Below are 25,251 nucleotides of genomic sequence, written 5' to 3' on the forward strand. Positions count from 1 at the left end.
AAATATATCACATTGTATCATTTTGTGAACACATAATTCACATGTTTGTCATGAGATTCACTATTGTAAAATGAATCACTTATGATCACGTACAACTTTACGCTTCTATTATTTTGGGATATTATTTGTTGTTTTAGGTTCTTTTCGTACATTTTGAAGTATTATCCAGTAATTGTTTTGCTGAGGTGATATTATCTGATTGCATCTGAAGTGAGGAAATAATAGATCATGAAAAAATATTGAGAATAATAGAAAAAAAACCACAAGTACATACATAAAATTTGGACAAATTCGGATAAAAATATCTATATATTAATCTTTAGGCAGACATATCAAGAAACAGAATATGTATGCTTAAAATAAAATCATGTATGCATATTTGGCATTTTGCATTAAATTTGACTGATGACGATGTAATTAAGAATAAGTAACTTCAAATTCAAGTACGTGTAAGTCATATATGATTCTGAGCAGTCAAATTTAATCAAGAATGTTTTACAAAATAAATACTATCTAAATTTACACACACAGACACAGACAAACACACGCGCGCGCGCACACACACACACACACGCACACACATATATGTATATATGATAGATAATTAAAGGGGCTTATCTGAATTATTTATTATTGTGAGGAAGTTCTATCTTAAGGGATATCGAGCTCGACATATGTGCACGATCTGCTGTCTAGGATCAGATCTGTTCTGCTTTTGAGTTGATTTTATATATATCGGGAGAGAGAGAGAGAGCGGGGAGGTAAAAAAGGAGATAGGTGTGCAGATCGGTTGCGTTTTAATCTCATAGTTAAATAGCTTGATAATGAGGAAATTTATTTCTCACTGTATTCACAATCATCATTAATATTCTCTTTGATATAAAACTATACTTTTAAATAATGGAAATTCCACCTGACCTATATTCAGAAATCTTTCTGGCTCATCACCCTCAATTAAAATTAAAGGATATATTATTTATTTCAACTACAAGCACTGTAAAACAAATGAAATAACACTGGTCAACAACAAATTTGTTGTCTGCGTTTTTCAGCTGATTTAGGACGAATCTGATGCGCTGAATCCAAAACTCACATTAATTTTGTTCAATCATGGAAAGTTTTGGAGCTAGGGCTACATGCTGTTTTTTACGTTTTTGTTCACATGTACACATGTATAGAGCATTTTAGAAGATGTTTGTGTAGGTAAAATGTGATGTTTTGATTGCAAATGATTATTTTAATGACAAGAAGTATTTCAGTCTGATAGTGCAGGGTGGTTATGTGGAAAATGGATCAGTTTGAAGTCATAAAATCTCAAAATCTTCTAATAATTGGTGATAAACATACACAAAGAATGACTGGTCTATGTGAGAGGAATTGGTGGCTTTCAAAGAAAGAAACGTCATCAACGACCCTCTGGTGGACATAGACAGAATACTCTTCACGTTGCTGCACATTAACATTGGCTTAATGAAGCAGTTCATCAAGGCTTTGGACAAGAATGGTAACTGCTTCACTTACTTGTGCCGGACTTTTTCAGGATTGACTATGGAGAAGTTGAAATCTGGCATCTTTGATCTAGCAGCTCATCAGAGATCCGGAGTTTGAAAACTCAATGAACGAAGTGAAACTGAAAGCATAGAAGGCATTTGTTCTGGTAGTGGAGAACTTTCTTGGCAGCAATAAGGCCAGAAATTACACAAAACCTGGACTGAAATATGAGCATTAGGATGCACTATCTATTTTCACATATGGACTGGTTTTCTGAAAACATGGGTTAATTGAGTAACGAGAAGGGGAAGAGAGATTCCATCAGAACCTGAAAGAGATGGAGACTAGGTATCAGGTTCGCTGGAATTTAGTCATGATGGCTGACTACTGTTGGAATCTGAAGAGAGATCTCCCTGCTGCTGAGTATTTCAGGAGTTTGAAGAAACAAAACTTCAAGCCTTGAAGTTGGAACAATGGTGAAGTGGCATGTAATTTACATGTACTTACCTTTATCAATACTCATCATTCAATTTATAGTAATCGATGTTTCTATCAGGTAATCAATATATGTTGTTGGCAAAATATTTTTTCTCTTAAACACATATTTAGAATGTGCATTGACAAAAATCAGCAGATAATGCTACAAAATGTAATCGATTTTGTCGCAAGATCTGATTTTTTAATCAACTTAGGACAAAAACCTGACCTGATGGCAAAAAACGGATACCATTTCCTGATTAAAAAGTACAAAATACTCTAAATCAGTTGTAAAAATCTAAACAACATTCAAAAAGTAAAAAATTGTTGCGGCATATGACCTGAAAAATTGTTTCCCAGTGTAATATTTCCTCTATTCTTAAGATATATTCAAAATTGATGTATAATATCATCTTTTAAGTATCTGTCATAATAATGTAATAATAATTATGGATACAATATATATGTGTGTGTGTGTGTGTGTGCGTGTGTGTGTGTGTGTTTGTTTGTAATATTGATTGGCAAAGGAAATGTTCAAATTTATATAATATATTGACACAATAAAATTCCATAGCGAATTATTGAATTTTACTGCTACAATATAATAACACGCAAAAGCTGAATTAAATTACTTTTAAATCAATGATTTTTATGTGGTGGCCTATAAAATAAGTAAATGTTTGATATTTCTTTCTGAGAAAAAAATGCACCGCAAAATATCTACAAATATGTTTGTATAAATAATTACACTAAATAATAATATATACAGTGTATCACAAAAGTGAGTATATCCCTTACATTTCTGCAGTTATTTAAGTATATCTCTTCATGAAACAACACTGACAAAATGACACTTTAACACAATGAACAGTAGTCTGTGTGCAGTATATATAACAGGATTAATTTATTTTCTCCTCAAAATAACTTAAAATATAACCATTAAAAGTTAAACACCTACAACAAAAGTGAGTATACTCGTTAGGGAAAGTTCTTAATATTAACATACACTATGTCAACTGTCAATATTTTGTATGGCAACTATCATTATCCGGAACTGTCTTTACTCTCCTAACCATGGAGTTTACCAGAGCTTCACGGGTAGCTACTGGAATGCTCTTCCACTCCTCCATGACGACATCGCTAGGCTGGTGGATATTTGAGTTTGTGCACCTCCATCTTTCGCTTGAGGATCCTCCAAGGATGTTTTATTGGGTTCAAGTCTTGAGACATGCTTGGTCAGTCCATTACCTTTACTCTCAGCCTCTTCAGTAAAGCAATAGTCGTCTTGGAGGTGTGTTTGGGTCATTGTCATGCTGGAACATTGCCTTGCGACTCAGTTTCTGGAGGGAGTGGATCATACTTTGCTGCAGTATTTCACAGTACATGTTGGCGTTCATGTTTCCCTGAATGAAATATAACTCTCCAACACCTTCAGCACTCATGCAGCCCTAGACAACGACATTCATACAACCATGCTTGACTAGAAGCATGACACACTTATCTTTGTACTCTTCGCCTGGTCTCCGCCATACATCCTTGAAGCCATCAGAACCAAACAAAGTAATCTTCATCTCATCAGACCATAGGACATGGTTCCAGCAATCCATGTGTCTTGTTGACATGTTTTCAGCAAACTGTTTGCGGGCTTTCTTGTGTACCATCTTTAAAAGAGGCTTCCTCTTGAGGTGACAGCCATGCACACAATTTGATGTAGAGTGCGGCATATGACCTGAGCACTAACAGGCTGACTCCCTTCCCTCTTCAATCTTTGAAGCAATGCTAACAGCACTCCTACGCTGATCTTTCAAAGAAAGCTTTTGGATGTGATGCTCAGTATGTGCGCTCAGCTTTTTTGGACAACCTACCCGAGGCGTGATCTGTGAACACTGCTCTTTTAAAATGCTAAATGATCTTAGCCACTATGCTGCAGCTCAGTTTCAGTGTGTTGGCAATCTTCTTGTAGCCTTGGCCATCTTCATGTAGGGCAAAAATCCGTCTTTTAAGATCCTCAGAGAGTTCTTTGTCATGTGATGCCATGTTGGAACTTTCAGTGACCAGTATGAGAGAGCTGCACTACAAATTTGAACACACCTGCTCCCTATGCACAGATGGGCCTAATAACATTAATGTGTCATATGACATTATGGAGAGAAAATAACACTTAGTACTCAATTTGAACATTTAGGGGTGTAGGTTCTTAGGGGTGTACTCACTTTTATTGGCAGGTGTTTTTCTTTTAATTGTTATATTTTGAGTTATTTTGAATGGAAAATGAATTAACTGTGTTATATAAGCTGCACACCGACTACTGTTGATTATGTCAAAGTGTCATTTTTTCATTGTTGTCTCATGAAGATATACTTAAATATCTGCAGAAATGTGAGGGGTGTACTCACTTTTGTGATACACTATATATATATATATATATATATATATATATATATATATATATATATATATAAAATGTCATATGATTACAACAAATTTCACCTCTATTTAATAACCAGTAAGCCACCTGACATTGCCCGGTCATAAAATACGCTTAAATATATTTTGATTAATGCAGATTTCGTATTTATTATTATATTATATTGGACGCAATACATAGTAATGATTTAAAAAAGTTTTTTAAAAATGACTCATACGCCACCACTGAGAATTGGAACCAAAACGTTTAGCTTACGATTTATTTTTTTCTTTGATGTTAATGGCTGATCTATGAAGACATGTTTGCTGTAAGGCTAAAAATTAAAACATAAACCAATAGCTATTACGTTACGCATGCATATTTGTAATGCTGTCATTCGACCTTCACCTGGCAAATTCCATTTTTCTAATTTTCACACTTTTGCACCGAACTTCCTCGAGGAAAACCCAAATATAAAGTTTCGCATGGGTTCGAATACCCTATATATATGGTTTCATGTCTATAGACCAAAATCTGACAGAGAAGTTTGGTAGGCAAAATTTTTTACACGAATATATATACACATACATAAATATATATAGAAAGAGGCTTTTGTTTACTATAACCTTTTTACACAAATATTATGCAAGTATAAATCATGTAAAATATCTGCAGGAATATAATTACACGTAATAGTTAACTAAAGATGATCATCCCATAAGAAAACCAAAAAAAACTAATAGGGAATTAATTAAAATGTTTAAAAGAATATGCAAATTAGCTAGATCTTTTGCAGATGAATGTAATTCCACGACCCATCTATAACAAAGTTGTATTTTCTTTGAAAATAAAAAGAAAAACGGGGTTTTAATATGAATATTAATACACCAAAAAGCAAATTTATAGGAGTATAGATTTAAAATATATAGTTTTATATGTTTATAATTTAAGAAACATTTAACTTTAACACTTTTTTACAATAGTGATTTAAATTTAAAGCATGTCATTTAAATTTCAGATTTCTATATCTATTTAAAATGAACTAGTAAATATAATAAAATGTAATCATGCTAATATCATTATAACCTTTCATATTTATGGTAAATTAGTACATACATTTAAATGAAAGTTTATAAGAGGTAAGAAATTTACATTATTAGTTCAAAAGATAGAATTTGAATTGATAGTATCTATGTTAACTATATAAAAGTGCTATCATAAGGAAAACAAGAGTCCGTCTTTCCCGTCAATCTGTATCATCACTATTTGCGTGAAATTTATATCCGATCTATTTATATAAATAAAACGATGAACAGATGAGTACATGTGTAAATCACTTTCCTGCTATTATCTTTTCAGAATTAAATGGTTTTTAAATGATTTTGGAAAAAAAAGATGTCGCTCAATTATTCGTACATCATGGATATAATACAAAACGGTATCTTAATGTTTAGATACAAGTATGGGAAATTTCAAGAGTGTGGAGTCATTCCATACTTATCACTACTGCCAGATTTACTCTGACCCGAAATTGTAGTATCTGTTAGTTTAAATAGAAATGATCTTTTACAGATTGATTGTTTCTAAAAGAAATGCTAGCCAAAAATATAATCTATAAAACAAGAATAAGCAAAACATATAACTGTTCAACATAAAATTGATCATCCAACCTTATTTTTAAATCTAGAAATCACATTTATGTTTGGAGACTAGTACTTTTTATATAGACAGACATTAAGTATTTTGATTTTTACTAAGCTAAATTTATTGTATTTTGCAAACCACAAAGAAATAATGCCCATGGAAAATAATGCATCCACAATTTTAGTTAACTAATGCATCTGAAAAAGCCAATCAGTATACATGCAAACCATTTTTTGACGTCCACGTGTACAAATCTCATGTGAATATTTTTTATTGTATAATTTTAAAGAAATTTCTTGTTGATTAAAATGAATACACAAAGATGTGTATCATCAATAAAAATTTGTGTGAGTGTAATAGTTGTAATTAAAACTAAGTATATCAAGATAACCAGAAAATTCATTGATTCACAAAAATTAAGAAACTTAAAATTTCTGGAAAATCTATAATAGTCTGGCGAATAATGGGAAATCAACAATTCCATTACTATTTAACCATCATGATATTGTTTGCATCGCTGAACCTCTTGTCCAGTGTTGGTTTGCTTGAAAATCCACTATGAACTGCATAAACGACTCTTTTCCACATTTCCTGCTACGTACAAAAACTACACAATGATCTGATCATGATTCTTTCCAATGCCTTGATATCATAAAAATCATTCTTGACACCTCCAAAGCATATGAACCTTATTTTATTCCTGCTGTAGTAATAAAAGATGCTCTGTTAAGCTAGCACCTGTCCTCTACAAAAATTATAACAGATGCCTTGCGAATCTTGCTTGCCTGATAGCTGGAAAATTGTCTCTGTCATACCAGTCTTCAAGAACTCTGGTGAGAGAACTAACCCTCAAAATTATCGCCCCATCTTCGCTAAAATCTAAATCTTTAATCAATCTAGCGAAAGTTCATGATCTTAGAAATGCTAAACATCTTTCTGAATTTAAGCCACCCCGTTCTGCTGTAGATATTCTAACAATCATCTCTGAATGCTTATATAATACACTGGATAAGGCAGATAAAGCGAGGGAAGTAATGCTTGATATATTTAAATCCTTTGATAAATGTATGAAGATCTCATAAAAATAATGTGTATAGTATTACTTATATAAAGAATAAAAAATGAATGGTATTTCTAATACCAATGAATAATACAGTTTAGTCGGTGTTCTTCATACCAGTTAAACATACGTCATCGACAATCAGTCCAACAGTGACTTTGTTGCTGTCAGGCTGAGGTATGGCGCTGTTTAGTCCTAGTAGGTCCATTCTCCCAGACTTTACTTTGTCTCTTTGAAAAGGGTTAGTTTATTGCTAATCACCTAACCATGAGTATAACCTCCTGGAGAAGAGGTAAATAAACCGAAGAAATAACCTCAAAATTGTATTGTCTCTCATATGCAGCAATTCAAAAATTTTTGAATGAACAGAGATTTTTATTGCTAATAAAAACCTTTTGGATGAATAACATTTATTTATGAAAGTCAACAGAATTTCAAGTCTACTAATTTGATAATAGAAAGTATTAAGTATTTATCATCTGTAGTTTGTGTTATATATTATTTTCCATGATGCTAAATATTTATCTTTTTATTTCAATTTCTACATGAATAAATCTAACTATTCAGCGATTTTATTTCTTCCAATAATAACCATGTTTTGCTTTATTATTATAATTTTTTTGGCTGTACTTTCTGCTATCTTTTAGGTGTATACTGTATACTATAAAATCTATACTGCAATGCCAAATGCAATATTTTAGACGGAGAAGCATTGTTACTTATTCTTAGCTTTTCTCATGTCAAGTGTCTATTACGAAAAACTTTTAATTATATTCTTTTTATGGTTATGCAATGCTCTTACAATATGTAAATGTCTTTTACTATTATTTAGCTCAAGGATTAAAGCCATAACTCATGGAGAACAGGACAAACCGTCCATCGGGAAATGCTGTGATAAAATAGCAAAATGATTGAAGTAATCTCTCTCTAAAATCATTGAATATTTCATAATATATTAGAGTATGAAGAATTTTAAATAATTTACCAATCTAAAGTATTTTTCTGTCATTTCTTTATTTCCTTTTTACTTTTTTTTAATCTATTTTCATTTCTTTCTCTAATTCTTCTTTTTCCAGCCCTTTTCTCCACTTCTTCTCATTTTTGAAGCTTTACTCTTTCATTCTTTTCCTTTCTCTCAGAGTCATTAATGTTATTCTCTTGCCTATTGTTATCTAACTATGCTTGTATGTTAATTATGCTTGTTATATTAACAAAAAATGATGCTTTAGAACCTTTATATCTTTCTTTCCAGCCATGCTTTGCAAGTATTTGTGTTAGAGAATCTTACCAAAGATTTATTCTGCTAAATCCCTGAGTTGCCTAACTCACATATTTGAAGGAGAAAAGGAAATTGAAAATGTTATACTTCCTTATTTAAAGTACAAATAAATGTTTTATGAGATTTTTATATAACAAATTCATTTTAATCAATAGAAAATTCTATATTTTTTAATTTGTTGGAAATTCACTAATTTTGAAATAATTAAAAAATCCCTTATCTTTTTAACAGGCTGCTTTTAGTTTTAAGTAGACATAATACATATACGAATTTCTTATTTTTTTAAATGCCAGTATAATATAATTATATTCATATAAATATTCATAGATATGTATTCAGACTTATGTTATTTAACCTTTATTAGTTTGATAAATTAGCACAAAACTAAAATAGTTTGGAACTTCAAAGACGGTTTATTTTTTTTATTTCAAAACCTATTTGAGAGAAAAAAAACTGCTTTGTATATTATAGTTAGATCAGTACACAATTACTCAATTCGTTATCCAAATTAGAATTTTAAAATATCTAAATAAATTACTGGAATAATTAAAGTAAAAATATTAATTTGAAGACTCAATGACAAAGTCTTCTGGAACTGCAGAGGTTCAAGAAATATATATGGGAAATATTGTTTTGCTAACTGGTTTGTAATTATCAATTCTTAAATTTTCATTTTGAACGTGCACCAAGTCATTAAATGAAAATTGTTTTTATAAATTTTGGAGAGAGAATATTTAATTACAACTTGTAATAACTTTTCTTTCTTGTCAACTATTAATAAAGCAAATTTGTGAAACCAAGCTATACGTTCATAATTCTGTTACTGTCTGCAAAATAATTCTAAAATTCAGAATGTCATTGCACTTTTCTAGCTAAGATAATGTGAACATTAGTAAGTAATATGGTAAGTTTACTCAAAATAAGTAATACTAATATTAAATTATCAATTTTGTATTAAGAAATTATAAATACGATCATTTAAGTCACGAGTAAATATTGAAATAAAAGTAATTTCCGAGAAAAATAATGTCACAGATTTATCTTCAACTTAACTGATATTTCTAAAGTAAATAAACATATATATGGCGTCCTTCCATCTAAGATAAACGATGGAGAATCGTACCTGAAGGTTGTCATGAGTGGTGGAAGCTGTTGCTGTGACTGAGCAGACCGATACGGGAGCGGCAGATTCTGTTGCATTTCCCGCAGGGATATCCTCCGTCAGGCTCTGCCGATGCTGATGATAATGCTTCCCTATATATATATATATATATATATATATATATATATATATATATATATATATATATATATATATATATATATATATTAGTGTGGGGTGAATTATTTTTCTTTTTGTTAGTCTAGAAATGTTGTTAAATAATAATAAGTTTGTTGTAAAAGTTTTTTGCTTAGGGTCCCAACCTTTAGTCATATATTTTATATACATATTTGTATATTATATAATTATGTATATGCATATTCCTTACAGTATGCATCATTATTGTTGTTGTTGTTGTTGTTGTTGTTGTTCTTCTTCTTCTTCTTCTTCTTCTTATTATTATTATTATTATTATTATTATTAATAATAATAACAACAACAACAACAACAACAGCAATAATAATAATCATACCCTTCCCATCCTAATATTAAGACTGTGGTTTTGAATATTGACAATGATAAAACAGGCCGAAAACATTCCTCCACAGTCCTTCTAAACAGAAATTAACATTTCCATTGTAAACGTAATTTCAATGGTATAACCCGCGAACATAAACATAATTTCCGAAGACAAGATTCGTAATGTGAGCCTGTTTCTTAGTAATGACGCTATTAAAACAAAATGAAAAAAACAAAACAAAAAAAACAAAACAAAAAAACAAAACAAAAAACAAAAAAACAAATAGGTGTAAAACCGAATAAAATAATAGGACGAATCATGTATTTTGTAAAAATTATATTGTTGTTTTGTAAAAATTATATTGTTAAGGGAATTAAAAATTGGCTATTAAACAGAGTTCGAAGCGTTAAAGGTTTTATAGCATCATGCCATATAGTCGTCACTCGGCAAGAATCAGAAGTACCTTCTGAAATCATGCCTAATGGTACAAAATGGTGTTTTACAGCCATGTGCATATGATCTGAAATATATCAGGTATGCAGAACCTAGCAAAATGAAGCATATCAGATTGTTAACATGGGCAAACTTTGTCTTATATATGTTTTAGCAGCAGCTATCTGAAAATCTTCTGTCGATGGTAGGCTACATTGTTAAAGAATATGTACCATCATGGTTTTCTATCAAGTTGGGACCGTTAAACATAAATTAATCATCAAATAATTTGCACTAATGTTTTTCATGTACTATAACAACTTTTAGGACCCATAACGAAGCTTAGAAGAATGGTTTGCAATTTTTTCACCCCAACCTAATATATATATATATATATATATATATATATATATATATATATATATATATATATATATATATATATATATATATATATGACATACTCCAATAAGTTCCACGTATGACATAGAGATGGCGTCACTAATAAAAAAAATTCTTAGGAATTTTATAAAAATATTAATCTTTAAATGATATTTAAATATCGTGATTCATTTCAATCAGATTATTAGTTTCTACACTACAGTTATTTCAGTTAAATTACCATTACAGACAATGAAAAAATATGGATGTTGAAAACGCATTAATTCCTGATAGGAAAAATACTATACAAGTAAAGCAATAGCTTTATAAGTGTTATTCGGATTTTGCTCTATCCGAATGCATTACCTTAAACTGTTTGACTAATGAGCCAAAGATGATATCCACTTTAGGGGGGGGGGGAATTTTTGAGGCACTGGTACAGATACGGTATGAGTCTTACTTTTCGCTTTATGGTATTTGTTTATTATCTCCAGCCCCCGAACAAAACAAATCCCCTGTTTAGTGGTATTACTTGCCAAAACATTAGCATCAGTTGACAAACCCAAAAAGCAAATTGTGTAATATATAACATACTGTCAGAAATAATTTCATATATATATATATATATATATATATATATATATATATATATATATATATATATATATATATATATATATATATGGAAAAGACAAAAAGGGAAAACAATTAAACACAGAAATAGATCATCAAATGTGTTTACTTATCTTTTCTTTTTTCTTTATTATGAATGCTGTCTCCACAGCATTTCATTTTATGATACATAGTGTATTTATTTTATCTTTATATATATATAATAGAAAAATATTATTATTGAAAATTTATTCAAATTTTTAAAAAGACATTATAAACCTGTAAGGAAGGTATTCAAAAATTTAATTATTAGAAAATGAGTACAACTTAGCAAGAAAAACCTTATTCTGCAAAGTTTTGAAAAATGCAATTCTTCTCATCAGAGGAAAGGGGTTTGCAAAATATATAATAAATTTTGCAAGTACCATGATTATAAAATAAAACGTTTTGATTAAATTATTAATATTGTATACAATTAAATGGATATCACGCCTAGATTGTATTTTATTCAGCATGTTGTGATTAAATATTGGTTAATTCTTGAGAATAAGAATTAATTTGCTCGATTCTATGGCAAATAAAATGGAATCAATATTCACTGTTTTCTAAAAAAAGTTTACCAACAGTACCCAGTACCACAATTATCAGCAACTGTACTCTAACCCATATTTAATGAGACGAGTCAATAACAAGATCAAATACTGGAATATAGTTATTTACCATAAAAGTGTTATACACAAATGAGTTTTCTTAAATTCCAAATATTTTATTCTAAAATTTATATTTACAACTTACTTATAGAAAAGCTTCATATATACTTTTTTGCATTCAGATCCTCTTATAATTTCATTAGTTATTTCAGTTAAGCAGAGAATTAGTGAACTGATATTGACCGCATCGATGTGACATATGATTGGTACTGTTATAATTAGCTATATTCGAAATAAAATGAAAACTTCTAAACAAATAAAATAATTCCACGAAAATCAAAAATGGCTAAAGTCTATAAAAGCAAATGTCTAAATTTATTACTTTTGAAATATTGTTTTTGAAGATTTAATTTAGAGATCAAGAAGGAAACACGATCCAAAAATTATGTAAGCATAAGAACTAGTAAGTTATTTTTTTATTACATGATCTCTTTCAAAATAGATATTCACATGCTGAATTTTCCAGAATAAACTGTAAGTCTACATCAGCAAACTTCTATTCATTGACAGCCATCATAATTGATGCTTTATCTAGTTTTAGTTTTAGATTGATATGTTTTATTATCAGTGATGTTGGTTGAATATATGCATTTATACAATATTTTTTGTATCTGTTCTATCCAGTAATATTATTAGTTGTTTTATATACTTTTTAAGGAATATATATATATATATATATATATATATATATATATATATATATATATATATATATATTAGTCCTCACGTGAAAGAGCAGGACACAAAATGTTTTAAATAATAATAGAATAACAATAACAAAGACTTTCGCTGGCGAGGACTACTATTGACCATAACCAGTTATACAGTCCTTTTGAAATTTTCATCTCTATTTTTCTTGTTATGTACTGAATATTTGTTAATGAAACCTATATGAAATATGTTCCTTATTAAATTTTAAAGATTTTCTATTCTGAAAGAAGTTTAAACAAATTTAATCTAAAAAAAGTTATTTTAAAGTTTTTGTTAAAAAAAATTCAGATTTTCTCATTATTCAGACCTGTATTACAAAGAGCGAGTTGCAAAAATGAGTTGTGGTGTGAGAAGAAATAAAAACTGAAACAGAGAGAATATTCAGACCTGTAATGATACAAAGAGGGGGTTGCAAAAATAAGTTGTGGTGTGAGGAGAAATACAATTTGAAATAGAGAGAAGGAGAGTTTTAAAATATAATGTTAAAAAGATAAGATACAAGTTAGAAAAGCATTTCATCCAAGGCATGAAAATTGTTAAACAAAATGTTTTTACTATAGGCTTTAAAAATAAAGGTACAATATTCAATTTGAAATTTATTTATTTTCAAAGTGCACTTTTATAAATTTTACAAAGTAAAGTATAAAAATTTAATTTAAATTAAATCAAAAAAACTACCTTGGATTTATTTTATGTAATGTACATTTTGTTGCAATTTAAAAACATTATCTTTCATCTAGCAATTAATGATGTAAATATAAAATTTTCAATGATTTTTTTTTAAGTGCAACAGAATGTACATTATATAAAATAAATCCAATGTAATTTTTTGATTCAATTTAAATTAAATTTTTATACTTTACTTTGTAAAATTTATAAAAGTGCACTTTGAAGATAAATAAATTTCAAATTGAATCTTGTACCTTTATTTTTAAAGCCTATAGTAAAAACATTTTGTTTAACAATTTTCATGCCTTGGATGAAATGCTTTTCTAACTTGTATATTCTTTTCTCTTCCCTGCAACCTCTTTCTCACAGAAGAGATGTTGCGAAGTTTCTCTGCTTTATCGTTATTTTCATGACAAGTGCTCGACTGAGTTCCAATCTATGGTCCCCCCTCGTCAAACTTTCACAAGAAACAACCGTCTAACAGAAAACACTATCACTAATTTCCCCCACTCTTTATCTGTGCCTAAACCTAAACGTAGATTCCATGAACAAAGTTTCTTTCTTAGAACTGCACGCCTATGGAATTGTCTTCCGTTTTCCTGCTTTCTAGCTGACTACAATATGGTTGTCTTCAAGTCTAATGTAAACAAGTTTTTGATGAGCCGTTCCATATAATTTAACAAATTTACCGAATTTCCACTACTAACGATTACTATATTGCCCAATTTCTACTGTACACTCTTTAACCCTTATCCTCAAGTGGCCTCTTGGCCTTAATAAGTGGTGATGACTATGTAAGTTGTTTTGTCTGTCTATCTGAGGAACAGTTTCTACCAAACTCCTTTGTCAATTTTTTTTCTACAAATTTGAAACTTGACATAACGGGGATTAGGACCTGTGGAACCAATTCCATTTGGCCTTTAGTCGGTAAAAATAGCTGCTCAGGGGTCAAAATTGAAAGAAATTGGAACTTGGTCAACATAAATCGACTTAAAATGCTCTTCTACGCATGTGCAAGTATACATGTATATGTTAAATTTCAACTTTTTCTTATCCATACAATGGTAACGACTAAGGTTGGGGTGCTAAATGTTTTCGTTTCGATTCTAACTTTATGGCACCCAAGTCATTTTAAAAATATCACTACTATATATTGGGTGCAATATAATAACCAACAGTGTATTGACTGTAAATCTGCATAACTTAAAATATATTAAAGTATATTTTATGACTAGGTGATGCTGGACGGTCTGCTAGTATCTCTCTCTCTCTCTCTCTCTCTCTCTCTCTCTCTCTCTCTCTCTCACTATATATATATATATATATATATATATATATATATATATATATATATATATATATGTATATATATATATATGTATGTAAAATGTATTTGTGTGTGTGTGTGTGTGTGTGTGTGTGTGTGTGTGTGTGTGTGTGAGAGAGAGAGAGAGAGAGGGGGGAGATTGTTCCTTATGGACTCCGAAACAGCTACGCCGATTTTTGGAAATTTCACACATATATACTTTATGTTTCTAGGCATGTTCTTAGATAGGTTTTGTATCGGAATGTCTCTGATAAGGATCGAAAATTGATAATCAATAATCAAAAAATCTAATTAAAGAAGGAACAATCTAATTTTGAACAAAATTAACACCCTTATAGAATTTAACATCACAAGTGCATTTGAAAAGTTTTATCACTGCACAAGCAGAGGGCCTGGCATATAAAATCAACAGTAGGTGCTTTGATAAGACGGAGGCACGTTCGAAATTAGTGTTTATGTTTAGAATATAATAGAACAATGGTACTTGAATTTTGCTTTTTAAGCCTTTACATTAAGTAATAATATAAGAATAATTTTATAAAATCAACAGTAAGTTCTCTACAGTGCAACATAGTCTACGATTTATTATTGACTAAGTCACTGCAGGAAGGTATGTAAAACTGCCTCCCAGTGCATTGAAATAAATCGCCAACTACAGCAGGCAATCAATCCATTTGATTGAAAAATGGGCAATTTCACCAATTTCAGTGACAATAAATTGAATAAAAGAAAAGCTAGAGGGCTTTATAATTTCTATTGTAGGTCTCTATAAGGGAAAGGATAGGGGGTTTAATCAGCAGCCGCGAGACACAATGATGAGTGGGGTTAATTCTTTAAATTAGGTCAGACGTCTATGCTAGAAATTTACAGGAAGTTAAAAAGTTAAATAGGAAGAAGGAGAAAGAAAGAACGAAGGAAAGTGGTTGTAGATACGGCTGACGTTCGTTGCTATAGTAACAAGTCTATATTTCCCAGAATTTTTAACATAATTTAATCTATAATAATAATAATAATAATAATAATAATAATAATAATAATAATAATAATATTTCTTAAGAGAACTGAGTTTTAATTAAAAATTTAATTAAATAGTATATAAGGACTTAATTTAAATACCACTATAAACGTTATTATTAGAAGCCTAAGATTCTAAATTTAATATAACGATAATAAGTTTAACCTGCTTTATAAAGATTTAATAATAGTACTCAGTAGACTAAATATAGTAAAAATCTTACAAACGCAAAATATACCAACATTTTTTGTTATCACTAATTTATTTAAAAATTGGTTAATATTCACTTTATCAGAATTAATTAATGGTGGATAAAGGGTTAATACTTTATAAATTTAAGGAAGTAACGTATTCATATAAATTATAGAAAGTTAACGAAAGAATTCATTTTTGAGGTTAGTGCATAATACTAATATTAGTTCAGTTTATCATTTATAGACTTCTTAAAACCATTCATTAAAATAAATTAGAGTTAAAACATGTATAAATACTTTTAAGTTAATAAGAAATTGAGATTACGGTATTTTAGGAGAAAATATAACAATAAAATATAAGACTACTTATATTGTTTGTTTAACCATAAGAGTTACAAAAATTATGAGATTAAGATAAGACATATTTAAAATAGAGGTGCATATTATGAAACATTATATATATATATATATATATATATATATATATATATATATATATATATATATATATATATATATATGGGGGTGCCTACAAGCATACAGATACAAATATCATGCAAGTAGAGCAATTCATTAGTAGAAACAAAGTAGAAGGGCGAAAAGATGAAACATTATTCAAAACTATATAAATTGAAATACATAAGTAATAATAAAGTAAAAGCATTAATACAAAGACGAGGATCGTAGTTTACATAGGTTGCACTTTTCAACATTTTATGCTTTAACATAGAACTTTCTAGTATTTCAAATTTTCTGGCATAAATAGCTTAAAAACAAACAAATAAAGATTGAATGCCTTTTATAAATATGAAAACCTGAAATATAAAAAAGCATTAAATGGGTAACTGTACATTTTTAATGCTTGCATTTTAATTTGTGGCTATTTTTTAACAAGAAATAGGTTCAACAAGTTTTGGGTTGGTTGAAAGAGTAGCTGAATTTAAAAGAAGAAAATATCCACTATTTAATACCTGAAAACAGGTAATTCCACTTTTATGTTGCATGAATGTACAAATCTATAAAACATGAGTTGCTTATTTCTTAAACTCTAGCATTTTATATGAATAAAAGGTAATTAAAAAGCATTAGTATGAATGATAATCCGTAAATTAAAAAAGTAAACAACTCTTCAAGATGATTATATTTTCAATTTGAAACGGTTTCTTTTAAAAGAGCAAATGGTGCAAAATATTTTATTAATTTTTTTTTCCAAAATTCTATATCATTTGAGTGATATTTGATTTTTATCTTTGATATTTTACGAATCAATTTTTCTATCTCCTTTTGCTTTGAGTTATTTGCTATGACTCTTTAATTATTACTATTCCCCTTATCTTAGGTTTCCAATGCTTTTCTTTAAAATTTGTTCTTCTTGTGTTTTAGTTATGGTAGATTGCTAGACGATAGCTTTAAATGTTGTAAAACCATGGCATTTATAGTTGTTGCTTTCTATAGGCTAGCTTGAACAATTTTTAGTTCAGTGCAGAATATGTTTATATGCATAGTTTATATATTTGTCAAGTATTTTTAATGGTGTAGTCGTTATTTTACATATTCATCATAGTCATCATAGATTATCTACATATTTGTCACTGTTTACTTTAGATTTTTACCTTTGTTGATATTTAATAGCATAATGCTGCTTTCTCTTTCTTTTATTCATATGCAATGCAACATATATTGAAGAAATTAATCTCAGTAACAACCCATTAATAATTTTTTAGCACATAAACATGTTATTTTAATTAAATATAATCAGAAGACCTATGATAATGAAATACAAATAAAGTTTTTGTTTCTGAATGTAAAAAAACTAATAATTCTAATGAAATGGAAAAAAATAATTTTGTTGCAATTAAATTGCCTCAAATGATTCTTTTAATATTTTTGCATAACAGTATGTAATTGTGTATAAGTCGATATTTTTAGGTTACAATTAAAGAGCAACATGTGCAATATGCTCATTCATGGTATTAATGTTTATATAGGAGGTAACGACAAAAATGTCAACTATGGAAGCATTTATAAATTCACAATACTTTCTGAAATTCAGCTATATTTAGTACAAATAAACTTCAGTCTATGACAAACTGGTCCACTAAATTTCAGCTATTAATTAATCATCTTATGATAAACACGTCTGGATATGTATAAATTTTCAGTAACTCTAATATACTCTTGATTAAGGCTGTGATGGTCCTCTTCAATCCAGGAATAATTTGAGCATTGTTTTGAGGTGATGTTCTCTCTGAGGTAACCCCCATAGATAAAATTATGAGGTAGTGCATGAAGTTCGGGGACTATGAAGCGCATTCAAGATCATATCTTTTACTGGTGAGACAATCACCAAAGTGTCCCCACATGTCACATAACAGTGATAAAACACGAACTTGGTGGATGAGTGAAGTATAGAATGAAGTTTATATGCACTAAATACTGTTTGATTTCCAAAAGAATTGTGAATTTTATAAACGATTTCTTAGATGACATTTGGCATTTGGGAATGAGCGATAGGGTTACCTTGTATATGCAATTGACAACCATATAATATATTTGGAAATTTCAATGCAAATTGTCATAAAGAATTGTTTGTTTTATATATACAAATAATCCACAGTTGTCAATAAAAAATGGTCTATTTCATGATTATAATTTTGATTTGTAAGAAACAAATATTAATATACAAAAACTAGCATATTTCGGCAGAAATATATATGCTATTAAAGTAAATAGTAAACTTGCTAAGTTTTATGAGTAAATGCCCACGGCTCATTTGTCAGTTTATAAGATATGCAGTAGATTAAAGAGAATGATATATATATATATATATATATATATATATATATATATATATATATATGTGTGTGTGTGTGTGTGTGTGTGTGTGTGTGTGTGTGTGTGTGTGTGTGTGTGTGTGTGTATTTGATATATATATATGTGTGTGTGTTTGTGTGTGTGTATTTATATATATATATATATATATATATATATATATTATACTATGAATTTGTTGAAGGCAAATTATACACATATACACTTTCAATTTTTTGATAAACATTCAAAAGCCAATATATACACAAGATCGACTTATCCACAAATATACTGAGTATTTTTTATTTGAAAAGACACAAAGCTGCAACATTTACTTTCAGTTAAATTTAATTGGAAACTTATATTTTTCAGACATTTGTTAGCATCAATAATTTAATGGCATTTTTAAGAACAATTGTCCATAATTAATAAAAATAATATCTAATTTTTTAAAAACTACATTGCTGTTGTTCCGTAGTTTTGGCAGTGTAAATCTGCAAATTAATCTAATAAAGATATTATTTTCAAGAGCTGGTTACCTGAAGATACATCTGTGCATATGGTTTTGTACAAAAGACAAAAAATATAATTTTAATGTTTCTTTTTCTATGGAAAAAAAATCATAATTTTTTAAGTTGTTAAAAAATTTGAGACAAAAGAATTATTGAAAATAATAGGAGCATTTTATTTTAGATAAAATGGTTATTCACTTGTTCAAAAACATTAAACTTAAGTTTTGTAACCAGCACTAGCTTATGTTATTTATATTGCTTACATGAAAGCTAACATGGATTACATCAATTATTCATTTTATTTCTTTTATGTCATTCAAGTTGAATTTTATTAAAGAAATAATTTAACATTGATATCAAATTTGTTTTTTCAAATGACATTATAATATTTATAAGTGTTGCTTTTTAAATTAAAACTTATTTTATTATTAGCATAGTGAAAAATATACTCAATCTGATTTTAATATCAAAATGAATCATAGGAATAAATAGGCATTTATTTTAATATTCATACTTTCAGTTTCATTTGCCTAGTTCCTCAATGTGTCAATTATAAAGCTCCACCAGAATTGAAAGACTTTCAAAGAAATCGCCCAAACTCGAGAAAATATCTGCAGCAGAGAGATGAAACTTTCAGTTCATGAATGCATAAATTCAATAATAATGACAATGCAATTTGCAATTTCCTTTGATTTTTTCGGGCGGAATAAAAGTAGGAGGTATTACTTTTAGAACGTCCCTCGTGTATATATATATATATATATATATATATATATATATATATATATATATATATATATATATATATATGTCCCTCGTGTATATATATATATATATATATATATATATATATATATACAGTGATGATCATATTTATTGGCACGGTAAAATAAAAGTTAAATTTTGTCTAATAAATTCTAAAAAAGGGATTAAATTAAAGAAAATAACAAAGTATATTATGTATTTTTAACTGGCCTTTCCGATGCAGCAATCGGATTTTAGAAAAAATAAATAACAAAGGAACAACAAACATAATTGCAAAAAACCCTTGTTCAAAATTACTGGCACGGCTTTGTTTTTCTTTTAGTATCAGTATAATATCAATCAATTTCCGGTTTACGTGCTTTCTGAACTTTTTTATAGCCATATTATGCTTGTTTAACGCTAATTCAGTGAATAATTTTTTTCAGATAATTTTTAGATAGCGATTTATTTAAACTATTATAAGTGACTAAATTATAATTTTCAATCGCCATGGTTAAAACTAAGGAACACAGCGAAGACGTCAGGAAGCTTGTTGTAGCATGCCATACCAATGGGGAGGGCTATGATAAGATTTCAAAGAAGCTAAACCTTCCCAAATCCACTGTTAGAGCCATAATAAACAAGTTCAAATCGCAAGGCCACGTTATGAGTTTAGAGGGTAGAGGGAGAAAAAGGATTCTTTCCCCAAGAGATGAACGGAAAATTGTTCGACAAGTAAAACAAAACCCAAGGATCTCTGTTGGGGAGATTGTTGATGAACAGAGCACCTCTGGAGTGAATGTATCTCGACATACAGTTGGTAGAGTTTTGAAGAGAGCTGGTTTAAAAGCATGTCGTCTGAGAAAGACTCCCTTATTGAAGCCTATGCACCTGAAAGCAAGGCTAGCCTTTGCAAAACGTCATATTGATAAAGATGTTGCATTCTGGAAACGTGTTCTATGGACTGACGAAACGAAAATAGAGTTATTTGGCCATAATGAAGTGTCTTATATTTACAGAAAATCTGGCGAAGCTTTCCTGCCTAAGAACACCATACCCACAGTGAAGCACGGTGGAGGCAGTTTGATGTTTTGGGGATCCTTTGCTGCCTCTGGACCAGGGCGACTTGTTAAGGTCACAGGTAGCATAAAAAAGGAAGATTATGTTAAAATATTGGATGAAAACCTGAAAGACTCTGCTAAAGAGCTCTCACTTGGTCGTCGTTGGTGGTTCATGCAAGATAATGACCCAAAGCATTCGGCTAAACTGACTAAGAAATGGCTTGAGGACAATCATATTAATGTTTTGGAGTGGCCATCCCAAAGCCCAGACCTTAATCCAATTGAAAATTTATGGAGAACATTAAAATTGAGGGTAATGCAAAGGAAGCCTAAGAATCTTATTCAATTGGAGGATTATTGTCAGGAAGAGTGGGCTAAAATTACTACTGAAGAGTGCAACAACTTGGTTGTAAACTATGAAAAGCGACTGAGGAAGGTAATCAAGGCCAAAGGCTATACAATTGATTATTAAATAAATCGTGCCAATAATTTTGAACAAGGGTTTTTTGCAATTATGTTTGTTGTTCCTTTGTTATTTATTTTTTCTAAAATCCGATTGCTGCATCGGAAAGGCCAGTTAAAAATACATAATATACTTTGTTATTTTCTTTAATTTAATCCCTTTTTTAGAATTTATTAGACAAAATTTAACTTTTATTTTACCGTGCCAATAAATATGATCATCACTGTATATATATATATGTCCCTCGTATGTATATGTATATGGTTGAATTTATATAAAAATATATTTTTCAGCTATATATCCTTTATAATACCATCCAAATTGTTCAAAGTTTTTTCCCAACTTCAGAGCATATATATTCTACTTTTTACTGTCTTAAACAAATTTTGCAACTTATAACGAAAAACATTTACTCTATTTGGCTGCTCATCAGATACGATAAAATACTAGTAAAACCAACACAGTGTTCTAAAACAAAATAAAAGATGTTTAAGAAAGATAACAAAAACAACCTATCAAAATCATGAAAACCTCGCTTCAAACATTCTCAGATGATTATTTTTTGTAAGTGTCTTTTTTTCTGATTGCATTTTTAAAGTGAGTTTTTCATGTGTTGACTTTACTGATATTTGATCGTCCCTGACAAGCAGCCAAGTAAACTACGACTGAGAGTAGAGAAATATGCGTAAGGCAGTGAAGAAAAAATATAGGCATTTGCTAAAGGAAAAAGAATAAACAAAACTTATGATTGGGGATTGATTCTTTCCTTTGGTCATTGGAATGCAAACGATCATTAAAATATGCTTAAATATGATGTGTTAATTTATGCAGATTTCGTATATATTAAGAGGCAATTCTCTATTGATTATTATATTGTACCCAATATATAGTAGTAGGTGATCAGCGTTGCCCCATTGTAAAATATGCTTAAATATTATATTCTAATTAATGCAGATTTCATATTTATTTTTATAGAGTCAGTTTCCTATTGATTGTTGAAAATATGACTTGAATGCCATCAGCTAGAATCGAAACTAAAACATTTAATGCTTCAGCCTTAGTCATTACTGTTTAAGCTATCATCAGGTGGATAAGAAAACGTTAAAATTTAGCCGACTTTAATGTATGTATGTAGATGAGTGCATGCGTACTAGAGCACTTTAAGTCGACTTACGCCTGCCAAGTTCCAATTTTTTTCCATTTTGACCCTTTAGCTGCTATTTTTACCAGCTAAAGATCAAATCTGGATTTGTTCCAAATGGCCAAATCCCCTATATATCAAGTTTCAATGATGTTTCTGTATTTAGGAGATGAGGATTGGTTATTTAAATTCATCAAACTACTGTTCTGAACATGAGTGTGATTTTTCCAACGTTTCAGTCGATGTAACTTCCGACCTTCTTCAGGTGTATCTTGTTGGACTTAGGAATGTTTTTGTTGAAATCGGGAGTTTGGATGGAATTTCAAGTGGAACCCTTTATTTACTTCACGGAGGTAGCAAGCTCTTGTTCTATAAGCCAGGACTGGACAGAGGTCCTAAGTAATTCGCAATTGTATTTTTCAGTCGCCCACACTGAGGACTGAACCTTCAACCTTCAGGAGAATATCACTTTTTACAATTGATTTTTCCAAGTACTCTAATCACTGCATCACGTGTCCTTGCGGACAATTCTAGTACGAATTTTAGAAGCCTTAAATCTATCTTATTTCTAGTTATAAATATCATTATTTATTACTAAATATTACTATATATTACCGTATATCTATATATATTAACGTTTTTACTTATTGCTTGTATATATTATCTATTGTTTATAATTAATGGTTCCCATATCGTATTAAATTCTATACTAGGTCTACTTAGTAGTTGGTTATCTCCCAGCATATGCATTGTTTCTTTGAGTCGTCTCCATCGGTCTTCTCTGTCTATAATTTTTACTTCGTCCCATAATGGTAGATGGTTTCCCTTTTCCTTCCAGATATGGTCAGTTATACCTGATTTTTCAATTTCTCCACATACTACGGCTTTTTTTTATGTTCTTCTAGCCATACTTTTAGTGGACGACACATCTCACCTTTGTATAGTTTTTCACATTTACATAGGATTTTATATACACAGTTCTTAGTCATGATTTTTTCTGTAGAAGGCTAGACTCTCACCAGTTGTATCTCGAGAATGGAATCACTCCTGAATACTGTCCTAATGTCATATGGATTACATATTCGTTGGAGTTTTTCAAATATATGGTATACAAACTGTCGTGAGTTTCTGAGTACTGTCCTTTTGTGTCTGGTTTAGATTTCTTGGAGTTGATGTCGCCCACTAATAGTACGGTTAGAATAACATCGAAAAGCCGTAGTACATGGAGAGATTGAAAAATCAGGTATAGCTGACCATATCTGGAAGGAAAAGGGAAATAAAAATTATAGACGGAGCAGAAAAGACGAAATAAAAATTATAGACAGAGAAGAACGGTGGAGAGTAAGACGACTAAAGAAGCAGCACATATGCTGGGAGATAATTAATTACTAACTATGCCTAGTATAGAATTTAATACGATATGGGAACCATTAATTATAAACAATAGATATTATATACAAGTAAAAAGTAAAAACATTAATATATATATATAGATATACGTTAATATATACTAATCAGTAATAAATAGTGATATTTACAACTAGAAATAAAATAGGTTAAAGGCTTTTAAAATTCGTACTAGAATTGTCTGCAAGACCCGTGGTGCAGTGATTAAAGTACTTTGAAAAGTCAATTGCAAAAAGTGATATTCTCCTGAAGGTTGAAGGTTAAATCCTCAGTGATGGCGACCGAAAAATACAATTGCAAATTACTTAGGACCTCCTATCCAGTCCCAGTCTTGATCTATCCAGTCTTGCCGGAACAAGAGTAAATTCCCGAGTTCGACAGAAATATTTCCGAGTTCGACAAGTTATACACGACCAAAACGTTGTGAAAATCACACTCAAGATGAGAACAGTAGTCCGATAAATCCAAATAATATGAATCAAGTTTCAAGTTTGTAAAGCAGAAGAGTTTTGTAGAGATCGTTCTTTTAGCACATAGACAATATCATATCACTCTCTCTCTCTCTCTCTCTCTCTCTCTCTCTATATATATATATATATATATATATATATATATATATATATATATATATAATTAAATGTATAATTAAAGAGATTTATTATTTGCCATTTAATTGTCATAAATATTTGTGGTGTGTGAGACATGTATGAAAATTAGATGACACTCTTTATAAAAGAGAGCCACAAATTTTTTTTTAAATAATCAACATAGATTAGAGGAATATATAAAAGCTAAAAAAGAGATGTTCCACTCATTCAGTAATAAATTTCGGCTAATTAGACCTACTTTTCCAAACATAATTAAATCCTAGAACTAAGGTGTATTTTGTGCAATTTAAGTATCTAAAAAAAAAGCCTTAGGGAAAGAAGCGTTTATTGATTCACATTAAATCTCTCTCTCTCTCTCTCTCTCTCTCTCTCTATATATATATATAATATATATATATATATATATATATATATATATATATATATATATATATATATATATATATATATATATATATAGTCTAGCAAAGTTA

The 25,251-nt window shown here is 29.5% G+C and overlaps 1 protein-coding gene across 3 annotated transcripts in view; it reads left to right on the forward strand.

Moving 5' to 3' along the window:
* Positions 1-25,251, forward strand: part of LOC145291414 (uncharacterized) — an 879,668-nt gene that overhangs the window by 743,473 nt on the left and 110,944 nt on the right. The window lies entirely within an intron of this gene.

Source organism: Euprymna scolopes, chromosome 2 (genome assembly GCF_053919585.1).
Source record: "Euprymna scolopes isolate OS-2025 chromosome 2, ASM5391958v1, whole genome shotgun sequence".
NCBI lineage: Eukaryota > Metazoa > Mollusca > Cephalopoda > Sepiida > Sepiolidae > Euprymna > Euprymna scolopes.